The sequence below is a fragment of the Molothrus aeneus genome, chromosome 4 (assembly GCF_037042795.1).
Source record: "Molothrus aeneus isolate 106 chromosome 4, BPBGC_Maene_1.0, whole genome shotgun sequence".
Classification (NCBI taxonomy): Eukaryota; Metazoa; Chordata; class Aves; order Passeriformes; family Icteridae; genus Molothrus; species Molothrus aeneus.
The window spans coordinates 22,039,976-22,057,500 of NC_089649.1; the positions used below are offsets into that span (position 1 = coordinate 22,039,976).

General features: G+C 39.0%; 1 protein-coding gene across 1 annotated transcript in view; it reads left to right on the top strand.

The window, feature by feature from the left end:
• Positions 1–5,680: 5,680 nt before the first annotated feature.
• BMPR1B (bone morphogenetic protein receptor type 1B) overlaps positions 5,681–17,525 on the top strand; it is a 100,014-nt gene continuing 88,169 nt past the window's right edge. The window contains exon 1 of the mRNA XM_066548978.1: positions 5,681–5,762. The gene's annotated coding sequence lies outside the window, so the exon portion shown is untranslated. The remainder of the gene's footprint in view (positions 5,763–17,525) is intronic.

Consider the following 17,525-nt stretch of genomic DNA (forward strand, 5'->3'; position numbering starts at 1 on the left):
CTCTACATTCTTTCAAGGTATTAACCTTACATACCCAGTGCCAGAAATGCTTCTGGCCTCTTTCACCTAGGCCAGTTATTACCATTTTGTGCCATATTGCAGATATTCTTTCTCTTAATGAAAAACCTATTAAATGTGTTCATTTTTCATCCAGGAGAGCTTTGTGAGTTAGATGAGTTTTGTACATCATCTTTTTTTTTTTTTTTTTTTTTTTCATAGGATGTTTGTCTTCTGTCTTGGAATAAGCAGAGAGGTGGATAAGTAAATGAAGGTATTTCAGTGGCCCAAACTATACTACTAGATCTTAAATGCATATGCTCTATCAGCTTTCATACTGTATAACAGGCTTCCTCCTATTCTGCTTATTATCCTTAATTGTCCTAAGCTGACAGTTCTGTCCTGTGGCTTTTTGTGTGGCTGTTTCTTGACTCAAATTGAAAGTAAATTCCATCTTGCCACTTCTGTTATGCTCAGGTCTCATCCTAATCAAGAGTTAAAATTCCCTGCACATGCTGCTCTATACTGATCTATTCCTTAATATGGTATCGTTTCAGTATCCACACTATTAGTTTGTATTAGCTACAATGAAAGCTGTAAATTCTACACTTCTCCCTCATCACTTGTTCCTCAGTGGTAAGTCACCAAGATGTTTGCGTTGATACAATTAACAGTTTACAGCCATTCTTTCTTTTGGAATAATCATCTCCAGGCTCCAATTTGTGCCATACATGGCCATCTATGTGGGTTTTTGTACCCATTCCAACCACCTGGGTCCCATTACTCCCATTTGGTTCTCATTGCACTGACTTCCTGTCTGTATTATGGAATTTATTTTAATTTTTGAACATTTAACATAAACGGTTTTGTATGGTCTGCATATGAAAAAAAAATAAAATTACCACCCCATGGTCTAAAAGTATAATTTAATTTCTGCATATTCTTTCTTACTTGTTGTAATATCAGTCTGTAGGAAGACAGTATCAAAGTGTAAGAATGTCTCTTGACAGAGTTTCTCCACAGAGCAAAGAATGTTTTTAAAATACCAGTTTTTTAAATCCCCATAAGTATTTTTACAGAGTCATAGAAAAATGCTGAAAAGAGGTCTCCCAGGGTCATCTGGCTGTATCCCAAGCAGGATCCTCACATACTTAAGCCACTCTAAAGAGACAGTTTTCTGGCCTTTTGTTAAGTGGATATTATGTCAAATTTACCAGTGTCTCTAGACCACATGGTATGCCACAAGAATTTTTTGTTGTGCAGTGATACCTGATGCTGAGGCTGAATTTGCTATTCTCTTTCTCACTGGGGCTTTATGGGATGCTTTTTTCATTTCCTTAAGCTTTTATTTTCCTTTTCAAAGCATATATATATGTTTATATATGTCTATATATGGATATAAAAGATATTAGAGGATCTTTCATCGTTTGAGTGTTTGTATCATACTGCCCTTCAGAGATTCATGGCAGGTAGACCATTAAAGGCACAGCTTTTTACTTGTAATCAAGGATGGCACTTTGCAAAAACATGTAAAGAGCCTTAGACCTTTCTGCATGAATTCATGAAGACAGAGGAGGATTTGGACAAGGGAGTAAGGGTCTTTTTGTTTCCAGTTATTTAGAATTTTTTATTGCATTTTAGTCCTGCAGGTGAACAGAATCTACTTCCTGTGGCAAAGCAGGAGGCAAGTGTCATCAGTGGCTAAGCTCATTTCTCCTTTACTTTACCCCCCAGGCTAATGCCTTCTGCCCCAGCCTCACTGGTATTTTCTTTCCCTGATGCCAGAACCTACACATCATATGCATTAAATAATCTGGGCATAGGCCATCCAGTCCAAATTGGAGATTTTGTATTGCAGTCATGGATGTCTTTTCCAGGTTCTTTGTCTTTGACACAGGAAAATCCACTCAGGAATGGGCAGTTACAGCACCCCAGCAGAAACAGGGCCAAACCCCTGCTCCATGCCAGGTGCCCTGCCATTCCAAACAGCAATACCAAATGGCTCTCAGAGTACCTATCTCAGAAAATCATGGAGGGGGACACACAGTGACTAACTCCAGTAGTTTTTCTGGGTAAGAAAGCAGCTGAGAGCTAGAAACGGGTTCATGTCCACAGTCATGCTATCTAGAGGCAGGTCCTTAAGCTGTTGCCATGTATTTCTTTCTATTATGTGCCTGTTGGGGTCAAGAAAGCAGAGAAAAAATATGGGTCTGTCCTTCCTTAAACTGAAAAGGCTTGTATGTAGAAAGCTATGCCATAAATTCTAGAATTCTGTGAATTTTTAACTTGGTTGGAAGGTGAAAAGACAAAGGCACAGCTGAAAATGCTAGCTGATTAGTCTTGTGTATAAAATCCATTTAAGGGGCAATAGCAAACTTCTGTATAAAAATTAATTAGAACACAGCACAGTCAGTTGAGATCAAAGAGCGTACATTTATTGTGAAATATATGGTTGCTGGAGACAATTCATTTTTAATTTATTAGATTCCATAAATTGTTTTCTGATAGTTAGGAACAGAGATCTATCAAGCTTATTCACATAATGCTGGCTCTGGCAACTAGCTAAGTGAATTATTGTCTTGAAGTATATGCTTACCCTTTAATGGTAGTAGACACAGCAATGAAACTACATGGAAGTAGTGCTAGTGTGTTTTGAGGATTACAAAAGCACTTCTAGCATAGTAGAACAAATTGATACTAGGAAAATAAAACCCCCACACTTTTCCTGTAAGAGTGATAGAGACAGTAAGTGTTGCTTTCACCTTACTGGTGGGATGTCTGGCATTTTTTTCTGAGATGCATATTTGAAAAGGTGGAACCTGAGGTGGCTACATCGAAGGGGCTTTCAGGTTCTTGTATTTGTGGATATGAATTTGTGACTATACCCAAGGTGCTCTCAGGTTCTTGAATTTGTGGTGGAATTTTTCTGTGCTGCTGTCTTCTACATTGTCATTCATTTTTTGCCAGAAAAAATGAAGGACAATGTAGAAGACAGCAGCATGGGACAGAACCACTCTATCCCATTCAGAGCACACCCATGCTTTCACCCACCTGGTTTAACTTTGCCTTCAGATTGCTTACATGGGTAGAGTTTGGCCTCATCCTGCTGCTCCAGCAGCTGCCCCTGGTAAGAGAGATCCATAAGGCCTTGGTTATCTCTTGCTTTGTAGTGTTGTTTCATAAACTACTGGAAATATGTGCAAAAGTCAGGTTTTTTGTTCTCCTTTTTCCTTATTTATTTCTGCTTTCATCCACAATATGATACACGCCGTGTTGAAATCAAGGATGTTGTAAAAATTACAGTGTATATAGAATTAAAACTTCAGTGTCTGGCTGATCAGCTTATAGGCACAGACACAATAGCAGTATGGGAATGAGAAAAGGAAGGTGAGCAGTAGTCTCATGTTTGCAAACCCTTGACTTATTTGCACATTTTGTCTGCTGTTCTTTCAGTGTAACTATTTAGTTTGACCTGTGCTCATTTTAACTCAGTGCAGGTTTGGATTCCTAAAAAAGAATTATTCTCTGCAGCTGTGGAAACGAACCTTATTTTTATGTATTACATAAAAAAGCAACCTTCATGGGTTTTTTTCCCTTTTTCTGCATTATGTTGTAATTAATTTTCAAGTACAACTCTTTATGAATTTTAGAGGTGGTCTGATAAAGCAGAACAAGATATTTTAGATTCAGAAGAGTCCTAAAACATCTGCTCTGTAAAGAGACCTGATGGCAGAAGGATGGAGAGTGCTTGTATATTCTCAGAACTGCATTGAGTGTCCAGTACAGGACATATGTGAAACTCTTCAAGAAAGCAACAGGATATTTTTGTTTGAATATTGTTTTGATATCTTGGGTCTTTTTTATGTTGTTAAAATACCGGCTGGCAATTTAAATATAATGTGCTCGCTCCCCTCTCTTTAATTTACAGAAAGAGTGAGATTCTCAAAAAGAAATTGTCTTTTGGGTATGTCTAGGTGTACACATCTAAATCCTGTGGAAGGTTGAATAGCATCAGACCATTATTTTCTGAAAAAATAAGCTATTGCAAATCAGCAGGCATGAAGCCAAGTTATAATAGAATCATTTATTATAATTTGATGTAGATGGTGGATAGAATGGATAGATTGTAATTCAAGCTAAGTGAATAATTCCAGTAAATAATTTATTCAATGAATTTATCTTGTTTTCCTGCTGAGAGATTGTTTTTACTCCCCCCTCTCCCTTCCCTCCTTACACTTTATAGTCCCTGGGTTTTTTTGTCTAACCAGAAGGGTGAGGGCTCTCTTTGTTTCATTATGTGCTGGGCTGTGATGGCCACTGTGGCAGTGCTGCCATTTCACACCTCTGCATCCCCAGGTGTGCATGGCTGCAACCCCATCCTTGGGGAAGTCTGGTGGGCCTCTGGGTGGGATGTGCCTATCATGGCAACAAGGCTTCCAGAGATGTGGGCAATCCTTCAGGGCAGGAATCAGTTATGAGATGGGCTATGAGCTTCACAGATGGGTAGAACCTCCTCAGCAAAGACCTACTCAAGACAGATAACAAGGGGCTTTCTAAAGCATGACAATCCAGTTTCACTTGGGCTGTCGACATCTTCAGGTTTTGTGTGTGTGTGTGTGTGTGTGTGTGTGTGTGCAGTGCAGGGGAGGTTTGGGTTTGGTTTTCCAGGGCTTCCAGAAGAGAGTAGAAATGTTTGTGCCGTAAAAATTCCTTCCAACAAAACGTCTCCATTCCAAGGAATTTGTTTATTGAGCAGGAGCTGTGCTCCCAAAGCCTTGTGTGGTTTTGTTTCTATTACTGCCTGTGCTAGCATCCTGCTGGTTGGCCAACATGCTGTATCCTCATCCTACCTTGTTCTGCCCTGTCATCTAGGTTTTTTCCCTAGCTTTTAAAACAGTGTTTCTGGGGTTTTGAGCTTTTAATCAAGCTTTGTGTCTCCTCAGCACCCCATCACTTCTTTGTTAGGAGTTTGGACAAAGATTATTAGATGCGTGCACATTCAATAGAATTATTTTTTTCTTGGTTCCCTCAAGGATCCAAGCTAAGTCTTCCAACTTTCATTTAACCTTACATGCAGATTTTTGTAACATTTCATCTCCTTGCTTCGAGTAGTAAAAGAGTTTCATGTCACAAGGACTAATGTTCCTAACTGATATTTGAAGTAGCATTGACTAAAACAAATTGAGCTATGCACATCTCAGAACTATTCTTATTCCAGACAGGTTGCAAACTTAGGTAGACATCACTTCATCAGGACTATGATGATCACAGATTGTTTAGTGCTCAAGTAAATGAAGCACAGACTGAGACAACATTCCACAAGGAGCGTGAACTTGTGATGTTTGATTTTGGAGCTCTGAGCCACCAGCCTGGGATACAGAAATTAAATCTTTAATGTAGCAGAACCTATGTATAGTGGTGAACATGTCCTACTGTGGTTTATGGGTTACCAAGTTCATCCTCACAGTTACTAGGTCTAAAGATTTTAATATTATCATTCTCTCTATATGTTATCTCTTTGCCCATCTTGTTTATGTTTATCATGTTTTAACACAAAAACCCCCTAGAGCACAGAATCTGCTCTTCCATGACCTGTCTCACTTTCTCCCATAGCTCTAAGGCACCACCAGTACCTGTTGAAAAGGGCTTTAATCCTACACTGCATCTTCAGCGCAGGTTTGGAGTGATTTCGCACAAGATCGTCCACCTCCTCTGTGCTGCTGTGGGTCAGACAGCTTGTCATTGAGCAAAACATCAAGTAGCAGGTTTGATTTCTTTGATTTCTTGGAGGCTTGCATTTTTATTTTGAAAACGGTAGAATTGTTTGGTTTTGTATATAATTCATATATTCATAATCCATATATTCTTCAAAGTGACACTATTCCTCTTAACCAATTTCAAAACATTTGACATTAATATTAATTTTTAAAGCAAATTATTTTAATGATAGAATGTATGAACAATAGTTTAATCTGTTCAGCAGTCTGGTGTATTTTTTAATAGATTGCTGTATTAATATTGGAGCAAAGACAGTAATTTTTGGTGCTTTTACAGCTGTGAAAACATGCCTATTGCAAAAAGAGACTAAACTGTACCAAAGGGCGCACTGTGCCAGCAATATTTAATACTTCATTGTAGGTCTGCTGTTTTAAACATCTGTCCCTCATTTAGTGTATTTTTAATGCAGAATTTTTAGTGTGGGCAAAAATGTAACTTTTTATAGTAAAATACTTTCTCTGCTACTGAGAAAAAAGCAACTTAGGATTCTATGGCAGAAAATATTTTTAATGATTTATAGGATTTGGGTCATTGGCCTTCAACTTCCATAAAACAGTAAGTCATTTTTATTGAAATGAACACATTTCTAAGAACATGAATGTGGTTGATAAAGGAAGTTTCGATGAAATAAATATGGAAGCTGGAAAGGGAAAATTACCGTGTAGCACCCTGTACTCTGCTGCACGTTATGAGTAAAAAGGAAATAATTCTGATACTCAGGCTGAGGCAGGTGAGTCCAACTGACTCCTGCAGGAAAAAGGAATAAATAGGAAATGAGCTGTGTGTGAAAGGTACTGAGGTTATGGCCACCTGATGTGATTGCCAGTGTTCTGCAGGCATCGTAGAATATTCAGGTTGGAAGGAACCTTGGGAAATCATCTGATCCTAATCCCATCTTCAAACGGTGTGAGATGAGAGTGTTGGAAAGATGCACTGGGGTTTTGCTATGAGTGAACAGTCCATCAGCCTGAGAAAGGACTTGCCTCTGCTGAGGCTGCACCTCAAATCCTGTGTCCGGTTTTGGGCCCCTCATGACAAGAAGGACATTGAGGTGCTGGAGTGAGTCCAGAGAAGGGCAGCAGAGCTGGGGAAAGGTCTGGGGCACAAGTCTGATGTGGAGCAGATGAGGGAGCTGGGGGTGATTGGTTTGGAGAAGAGGAGGCTCAAGGGAGACTTTATCACTGTCTACAACTACCTGAAAGGAGGCTGTAGCCAGGTGGGGGTCAGGCTCTTCTCCCAGGTAACAAATGATAGGACAAGAGGACACGGCTTCAAGCTGTGCCAGGAGAGGTATAGATTGGATAGACATGAAGAAAAATGTCTTCAGTGATCAGGCACTGGAACAGGCTTGACTGGGTGGTCAAGCACTGGAACAGGCTGCCCAGAGAAGTGATGGAATATACATCCCTGAAAAGTGTTCAAAAATGTGTCAATGTGTCGTTTAGCAACCTAGTTCAGTGGTGGCCTTGGCAATCCAGGGTTAATGGCTGGACCAAATGATCTTAGAAGTCTTTTCCAAACTTAATGACTGGCTACAGAAGAGAGCAACATGCTGCAGTGTAATTCTTCCACACTAGTGTAATTTCCATTATCATCTTCCGGAAGAAGACTTAAGTGAGTGAATCTTCACAATTTTTTATGCATGTAAAAATAAGAGTATCCTTGTCCTTACAGAATGTCCTTGTACATTGAAAAAGTCCACACAAAAGCAGAAGAAAACACAGTGGCTAGCATGTACTAAATTAAAATACCAAATACATGGCAAGTGCCCATGCTCATCCCATTTGAATATTTATCGGAAATACATCTTAGATTAATTCCTGCCTTTCACAGGTTTGAGACCCCCCCAACTTATTTTTGAAAAGGACTTACATTTTCATCTCTAACAGCACAAAAAAGGTCTATGGTTTGTTTGTTTATTTGTTTTTCCTGCAGTAATGATGCTTGGACACCAATCAGCTTGTTTATATGACATTTTCCTAGATCAGCCTGTTGGAATTAGAGAATGTTTTATCCTGCAAGGTGGGAAAACAAGCACTAGTTTGCTATTTTGATTTGTAAAAGGAATAATTCAGGAAGGGAATTCTGCATTAGGACTCACGAATTTAATGGTGAGACTCAATGACACCATAGTTACTAGGAAAAGTGTTATGGGTCTTGTGTGGGAAGAGAATTTTAAATTATATCCACAGATAAATTTAATATAGCTTCCATTTTTTCCTATCTTATATCTTAGTTATAATTAATTGATGAAGATTTACACTCTCTTTGTTATGTGAAGGGATTGTTAGCTCATATTATTTAGCTCATATTAACCTTGTCTCAGCTATACCTCCCTGCAGGGGGACATAGTATGGGTAAATGAAGGTAATGCAGAATGTAATCCTATCCCCCAATGAGTTGCAGCTGGACCCTATCACTAAGGATTAGGAGCAGGCTGGATGATAACAGGCAATACCTGTAGCAAATAAGAACTAGTGGTACAAAAGAGTGGATTGGTGGGATCTGGAGTTGGAGGAGTCAGATGACTACTGTGAGGACTAAGAAAGAGTCAGTGCTTCAAGGAGATGCCTGTGAGAAACATCAAGGAGGTATGAATCGCTGAGGATATGAAATCCTTGCACTATAATGATAAGAGAACTTTTGATATATAAGGCAACACTCCCTTTACCCACTGTGTACAGGTATATTGCTATCTGAAAAAGGATTAAGAAACAGGCTAAACTGGGAACTTCCCAAAAACAGAAAAATGCTCTTTCCAATCACAAAGTGCCTCTTGGTTGTGTGTGGTCTGGTTGCACTGGCACGATTTTTTCAACAAAATATAACAAGACAGAAAAAAAAAAAGTCTGATTTTATATACAGACACTAAATATGTCAAATTCTTATTCTTTTTTCTTCTTTTTTTTTAAGAAAATATGTCTTCCATTTGTACAAGTACATGAGGTCAATGTGAACTATGGAAATTTAACATCCTTTATGTTTTGGGTTTGTCTTTTAAGCAGATGTGTTCTTACAGTTTTCAGTGATGTGGTATGTGGATTAGAATTGTGTCTTTTTTTTGTGATGTTCCTGACTTCAGAACATGCAAGTTAAAAAATAAAAAACACTCAACAGTACACCTGATGCAGCTCCTAATGGCACTAGAAAAGGAAGCCAGGACATGACCATCCTAATTTTCCATAAAAAGAAAGAAGTCCACAGGTGCAATGTATTTTAGAAGACCCATTGTCAGCCAGATCACCAATCACTGGAAATGATTAAAAAAGAAGTATCGTTAACATAATTTGTGAAGAACAGAGATAACTAGGAACATAAACAATCCATTAATTTGTAATAGAAAGAGCACGCTTTCTTGGCTGTAGAAGCAGCAAGCATACTCAGGCAATAACGCTTAAAAATTTGTCAAAGGCAAAAAAGCCCCCTATTTTCTTTTTAATTTTTGATTTATGCACACTCACTATGGTCCAATTAAAAAAAAAAAAGATTTACAGAAAAGTATACATGTGGATTTCTGAGGACGGCCATTATGTGCAATTTCTTCTTATAGGAATTCTCCAGGAACAAATCCTGAGTCTGGCATCATCAGGATGTGGTCAAGAGCAAAATCCCAGTTCATAGAGGCATGGGCAGGTTTGGGGGACTGCTGAGGTAGGAACTGTGACAGTTCTTGTAATTGGCAATCTGGTCCCCTCTGCCAGGCCTCTGTCCTTGTACGAATGCCAAGATGAGGCCTGCAGCTGTACAGCTTAGTCACTAATTAAGAGAACTTGATTTTACTGGAGTTACAGCCAGGGTTAAAGCTCTCAGTGAAGCCATTTGAGACATTCAGAGGTACTGACTCAATTCTGGATGCCATTAGGATCACCAAACTTGTCAATGGTAAGACTTGTTTTTTCTCAAGGATATTTAAAATAAATAAAACCTCTCTGAATTATCTTCTTGTGTAAAACTGAAAAACAAAAAATATTTTCCCAGCCCTTGCCACTGTAAGCATGGATAACTGTGGTTCACATAACTTTTTAAAACATTTTAGGAACAAAATAACCCTAAAGTATCTAAGTACTAAAGGCATTATTTGTACCAGGCTCAGCAATCCATTTTTATTTGACTTTATTGTGAGATCACGTCTGTAAGGCAGCTCCAATGTAATAAAAAGTGCAGATTTCATAGGAGATTGCAAATGACCAGCTCTGTGTCAAATTTAGCTGCTCTTAGGAGATAAAAAAGGAAGCACAGAAAACTAAGAGCCCAGTATAATTGAACAGCTTTCTGAACTGTTGCATTTTATATATATAATGTTAGTTTTCTAAGATGAGCGCCAAAATAAATGTTTGGAGTTCACTCTCAGTTCTGTGGTGCAGCAGAGATTGACATGTGTTCAGGGTTGCATCATGGACACTGGAAAAACCCTGCTCACCACTGGGAGGAATGTGCTTGGAACCAAGCCAAACGCACAGCGTGGAGGCATTCACCTAATTAGTGTTTTAACAGCTGCTTAAGGTTTGTTTCAATGGGAAGAAAATTATTGAGCACAATTTTGTGTAATTAGTAGAGCATAAAACACGTGGTGTGTCTAATTAAATGTTTAAAACTATTGACATTACGTAGCTACTGTTGAGGTAAATGAAGTGGAAAATCGTTATGATTTTTTCGGTTGGTAAATTACTCCACAATATGCTCAAAGGCCCATTTGATAAGATGAACTCAATCCTAATGCAGAATGATGAGCACCAGGGCCTTTTCACACCCCACAGGTATGTGGAGGTCTCACCAATTTAACTGGAGGAGCTGGCTGGCGATTCAGGGCTTTCAAGTCCTGCCAGCATGTGCTCCACTCTTCAGAGCACACTGCGTTAAATGCAAGTATGTCCCGCTGCTCTGGTTCACAGCTCCTTTATCCAAAGGGTGACAAACTGTGCATTGTAGAGCTGAAGTCCTCGCTTTCTGATCCCAAAACAATAAAGCCATTGAGTAACGATCCAGCAGGCACTTTAGAAAAGAAGAGGAGCTTGGCATTGCAAGCAAATTTGCTTATTAAACTTGTTGTATTTCACAGTTTGCATTGTTGAAGTATTCGGACTTTGTTTTGCAGTCCTCAAGATAGATATGGGAGTGCAATTATATATCATGCAACATCAGTAGCATGATTAATTTAAATCCAGTTGCAGTACAGGTGCTTCACTCCACGCTTGTAGCACCCCCTTCTCATATTTATTTACAGGAGTATTGAACAATGTTGACAGTAAAACCCAAACTTCTGAGATTCATTTTTTCCCCATTTGAGTCAATACAGTTTTTGTCTAACTGGTATTTAATGACATGGTTTGTCATGTAAACCACCTTTTTTTTTCTGTTTCAAATACAATAGAGAAGAAATTGCACAGACACAAGTGGGGTTTAATTGCAGATGTGACACTCAAATCCAGCAAAGACAACAGAAAACCACAAAATTTACACTGAGATAACTGAGGATTCATCCACCCTTTTTGTATTGAGTTGCTTAGCTCTACAAGTTATAAATTTATCACTCTGTATAATACTTAGAGTAGCTGTCAGTGTAACTTTAAAATGAGCATAAGCGTAGTGGAAAGGCAAACATTCCCTAAAAGAAATTCTATTTCGCAGGAAAAAAAAAAGAATTAAAAATGAAGCTGTTACCTCTTCTTGCTTCCATAGCTTTGCATCTCATTGTTCATTTGTTTTTATGACCTCCAGGAAGCCATGAAGTAAGGTTAAGCTGTGATTACAAGATTGCATAAGACATGATAGCACTGCCTGCCCCGAAAGGCAGCAAATCACTCTTCTGAGGAGGGGAAGTTGAAGGTGTCATTCCTCAGTGTGTTTCCTTCAACAACTGGAAAAAATCCTGAGGCCTCCCACACATGGGGTACTTACTGATTCCTCTTTATGACACAGCTTCAAGTCCATAACTGCGGGCAGGTACAGTTTTGAACCTTCTAGAAGGAGGAGGAAGTTCTTCTAGAAGTGATCTGGGGTTTATACAGGGAAGGGCAAATGGCAGTAACTCTTCCCTCTCCAGGGCTACCACCAGCCAGCTGTGCAAGTGCTGAGGCAGACTGGACACAGTAGTGCCTTTGGTAATGGCTCACATTGAATAGATCCAAAGCCTGAAGTCTCATTTCTGGGTTACTCTGGTAGGCTCTGGATTCCCCAGGAAAATAGATTGCAGATAGCTCCTGCTGCTGAGCCTTCCTTCTTGCATTCCTTTACTTCTGGAGGTATCCTCCCAAGAGCTTGAAAGAGGATTCTTATGTGGGGAGGGAGAAAAGGAGTCAAGCTCCTATGAGCAATGCCTACTTCCTAGAAAATTAAAATTTTTATCTGTTATCTATCAGTAACTGGAATTGTTCTAGACCTGTTGTCTTAAAACCTGTCTGGTATGGCATGGGAAGTGATCTACATTTTCCTGACGTACCTCAAAACACAGTAAGAAGTCTGTCTTTTGAGGAATCTATTCAATCTTAAATGACTTTTCCTGCTGTGTAAATTTAGTGACATAAATTTTAAAAGTGCCCTGGGAACTTCCTGAAGAGCAGGAATGGTCATACTTCACAAAACCATGGGAAAGAGGGATGTGGAGAAGCCTGTTGTGTTTTTTCAATGTGGGGCTTTTGGAGGGCTGTAGCAGCATCAGGACTGTATGAGGCTGTGGGACTTCAGCTGTGAGCTGAAAGAGTTAATTTTCAAGTTCATCATGAGCTGTGTTTACTGATCCTTTCTTATTCCTTTGTGATAATTGGCACCTCAGATTCTCTGCTAATTAATTGGGCTGCAAGGGGCAGGTGGCGCCATTCTATTTTGATAATCCCTGTCAGCAATGTCTGTATAATCTCTTTGTTTAATTAAAATGAATTTGTAATAGGGGTGCATGAACTTGCAACAGTTTGGGGTTTTTTTCCCTCCTCTTCCTTTCTCTCTCTCTCCCTCCCTCTTTCTCCCCCTCTCTGCCTCCCTCCCTCCTGACTGTGCTTTGCTTCACTTCAGTGGGCGTTCACTGCTGGGGGCACTTCTGCACTTGTGGAACCACCACAGTCCGTGTGCTATTGTCACTCTGAGGCTCTTTGGAAATGTCTTACCTCATTAACACTCCCCGAGACAGAAGCCATTTATCTTGAAATGTACTTTTTTTTTTTTTTTGTGTCCCCTTTAAAACAAAGAACATATCTGTGAAGACATTTCAAAACTTTTTCCTACTTTAAGTTAAAACCAAAATATTTCACCATTGAAACACATTACTGTAATGCTTTATCAATTCATTGCTCGTTTATCTCCATGGCCCTGACAAAAATTTCAAGCAAGCAAACAAAATCCAGTGCCAAAAGCATTGTTTATCTTAAGTCAGTTCAGGCAATATGAGCAAGGGTCAACTTTTTAACACTCTCTGACTGAGGACAGCTTTCAGAATGAAGAGCTGGAAGTTTAAATTTCTGCTTCAACACAGACAGTTTCAATGTATGTTTTATTATGATTATTGAAGTTTTTCATGCCAACTTCTGTGAATACAGAAGTGGATTGCAAGCCTCGTCCTTGAGGAGGCTGCATGGCTTTGAAGGTCCCCTCCTTCTCCAAGTGCCTCCCTGGTGTTTTGTCTAGCTTCTCTTCACATTCCAGAGCACAGGACAGAAAGTCACAGGAGCCGGAACAAAACACAGGATTTGTTTTACAAACATTTTAAAGGGATACAAAGGTGAAGGAGAGATGACAAAGGCTTCTTGTGGCCTGGAGGACATTTCACATCAAGTGCTCATCTTGTCCAGTGGCCTGACAGCTCACTTCTGCTGGCTGCTGTTCAAGGGGAAAATTATATAGTTCCCTTTTTATACTTTTTTCTTTTTTCTCTTGTGCATACACAGGAGGCAAGCTAGAGCCTAGCAGAAATCAGAATCCCAATTTTGGCCAAAATTTAACTATTGATAGGTTGCTGAAGGAGTCTGTCAAACTTTTGTAGTAATATGAACGCACACGATTCCCTAGAATCTAAAAGGGAAAAAAAATGTTTTATAGTAGTTAATTACATTATTATTCCTTCTGTGTTCAGATGAGGTCACTCGGGAACTGATAGTGGCACTCGTGGCTCCTTTATGTTTATTTGAAAAGGGTGGCACAAAAGATCACTTCTTCAGTGATCTACTACTACTTCTCAGCAATTCCACGGATCCCCAGGACTCTCCTGTTGCAGATATTTTTTTCCCTGCTCTATTGATGTGGTTACTTGCATTGTGTGCTGAAACCACGCATCCAGCTCATTTTCCTGTGATGTGTTTATAGTGCCATAGATAGGTGTGAGTATCCCTGTTGTACGTCCAGAGAACTTGGAAACCGTGAGATGCCAGCAATGTAGGATGTGTTTCATCCTTTCCTACCCATTCCAAGTGTCCCTGAGGTCCTTCCTTTGTTCCTGCAGTTGGTTCAGTGTGAATAGTTAATGTCTTAAAACACTCAAGTCATCTGTTTGGGATCCTCATACCCAAGAAGTCAGCTCACATGCAGGAGATAAGGTCCTGAAATTGCAGTGAAGAATGTGTTATAAAGTTCCATTTGAAAGATTTTTTTTTTTAATAGATGTCAGTGAACTAGCATTTTCAGTGGGAAATTGAAGGATAAGATGGCAAACTTGTCAGCATTCCCCTGCAGTGCTCTGAATGGATGCCCAGAGCTGCCAGCATTTGTAACCTCATAATTAGCCCCACAGTCCTTGCTCTTTGTCAAATATTCCTACTGTCCACACTCAAATGGTCACAGCAAACTGTTTTAATGCAATAAAGCAAAATAAAGTTTCTAATCCTCATCGAATTAGGGAGAAGTTTGAAAACTCAGACCGGCAGGGGAAAAAAAAAGAAAACAAGAAACTCTTTTGTTCAAATCATCTGTGTTTTTAAGACATTATCTAAAGCTATGGCTTTTATTATTAAAACAGACTGAAAACATAAAATGAACACAATCATAAGCTGTCTTGCTGCTATTTGCCATATGGGTGCTCTGCAATGCCTATGTGGCAAGGGAGAGGAAATTGAAGGTGTCTTTCCTGGCATTGGATGAGCATCATACTAGGAAGGACTTCTGCAGACAGTGAAAAGGAATCCCCAAACTTTTCAGAAACTAGAAATGCATCCAAGGGTTTGCCTGCATCACAGACATTCTTAGAATTTTCTCTTATAAATTGTATCTTTAAGGTACAAGACTGAAGATGTTTAAAGCAGAAAAATATCTCCATGTACAGTAGCAGGGGAAAAAAACAAAAAGCTGAAATCCTGAAAAGTTCAGGAGGTCCAAAGGGATCTTTCCTCTAACTTGTCATTGAACATAACAACTAGGGATCAGCTCAGCAGCATCTAGCCCTTTCAGATGGTGTCTATTGCAAGTATGACTCCAGTGCCTTTCCTTTTCTTGGTAATTAAGATGCTGTTGTGTAAAGGGGTAACTTCAAAGCTGTGTCTGGGCCTCCCCACTCTTCTGGCTTATTAGCACATTTCCTGGAATAGTGATAGCTTCAAGGTTTTGCTGAGCACTGTTTGTTTGTGAGTCCAAATGAAAACAATGGGAGAGCTGAAACAACTCCTGAGACATGTGAAGAGCTCTCTTATTTGGGGAGTTAATTGGATTTCTGTCTTCCTGGCTTTAGGTGAAGGATTCCCAGGTAATTCCATGGTTTCTGTACAAAGTTCTCCTGATTGTGACTATTATGGATATGGGGTGTTAATTAACAGAGTCACAATTCAAGTTATGGTACTGGGTTTTGGAGGGATGTCTGTAATATACACAAAAGATAATAACTGATGTGGCTCTGGCAGTATCTCTAGTCCTCTTGAGTCTCAGGTTTCATGGTTTAGTTCAGATCTTTTTGGTTCCAGACCTAGTTACTGCTAGATTGCCACAGGAAATTATGAACACATTTGCTCTGTATTACTCTGTAGACTAGAGGCAGAAACTCCTAAAATGCAGCACTTAATCTGTGAAAATCCAACTCTGAATGTGAATCATCTTATATAGGAATTTCTGTCCAAGTTTTAGTGTGGCAAAACCTGAGTGTCTCCCAAAGTGATCCTTCTCCCTCTGCTGAACATCAGCAATAGCAGAATAGCAATTCAATTGTAAAGACTGTTTTGGAATCTTGGAAAGGATTGCATACATGCTAGAAACTGAATAAAAATCACTCATGCCAGAGAGGATGAAATGCCTTCTGAGAAGGTGGAATTCCACATCTGAAACATGATTCTGTCCTTGCTCAGATGCCTTGAAATGCTAAGTCCATTGCTTTGTTTTATAGGTGTTTGCTGCAGAGACTCCAGCTTTGCTGATGTGAAAGCAAGCAGCTAATGCTGTCAAATGGTCCCATTTAATTGAACCACTTGTGTCTCATATGTGGATTGTGAATAACAATTTTTAAATTGAGGCTCATAATGTACAAAGGGATGCTGTGAATCATCCAAAACTTTTTTAGGAAACAATTTTTCCTCTCACCATCTAGAACATGGATATGAAAGAAATTCTGTTTTTTCCTGTCTTGTAAATTCAGCAGTTCAGAGGAAAAAAATGTATCAGCTGGATATCATATAGGAGATCAGTAGCTGAACAAGTAAGTGGTAGGGTAAAAAAGATTGAGCAGTAGGAAAAAGTCATACAGTAGTATAGGGAATGAAGAAGCTGCATTAAAAATTCTATAAATTACTTTAGAAAATAAAAACTGATAACTTCTCCATTTAACTTCTACATTTACTGACCAAGTTATTTGTCATAGATACGGGCCCAACAGATGGACATTAGGTAGCCAGTAAATGTGACAAATCACATTGTACATTATGAATTTAGATGATTTCTTTTCTACTCCACAGCCAAAAAAATGATTATTTGGAGCTGGCAAATACAGTGGCACTGTAGATACTGTACTGTTGACAAGAAACAATGTTCTCAAGTGTTACCAGGATGAATCCATTTGGGCAACTGTTGCAGAGACTTCTACTGCAGAAACTCAACTCTTTGTTGCAAGATTTCTTTGACCATTTGAATGTTAATATTCCTTTATACATGGTGTCCAGTGCCAACCTCCGTGACTTATATTTTCAGTCAAGACCAGTATTTCACGTTGATTTTTGCTTGGAGTTGATTCTTGATAGGACCTAGATGTGAAAGCTCATGCCTTTTTGAGTATCTGTGAGGATATTGAGTTGAATCTCTAATGCTGCTAGCTATTGACTTTTATTTGTCATCTTTTTTAAGGTTTAAGACCTTTTTTAAGGTCTGACGGTCCTAAAGTCTTACTGGAGATTTAAACTGTTTAAGGTATTGTTAGGTGGCTTCCTTAAATTTATCATTACCTGCTTCAGTAATGTTTTTGGAGAAAAAATACCAAAAAAACCCCCTCAGAGTTGTCAAGGCCTTTATGGGTCCATTTATCAAGAATTGCAATCAAGACTACCAAGTTAATGAATCATGATGCTCAATTATGCAACATAGGAGCTTTTGAACAAGAACTACACATTTTGGAGTTGTTTGGCTCATGGAGTAATGAGTATCTGAAACTGCCAAGGTTTTGAATCCAAATTCTCAGTGTATATAATTTTTGTCCAGGGAGTTATTTAGTATACTCTTTTTTTCTTTTTTTTTTTTTCTTTTTTTTTTTTTTTTGCTATAGGCAGTCTGTCAGCGCCTGTACCCTGGAAATTAAATATCCTTTGTTGCAGTAAAATGTTTAAACATTATAGTGACTATGCTTTAATACTTGGACT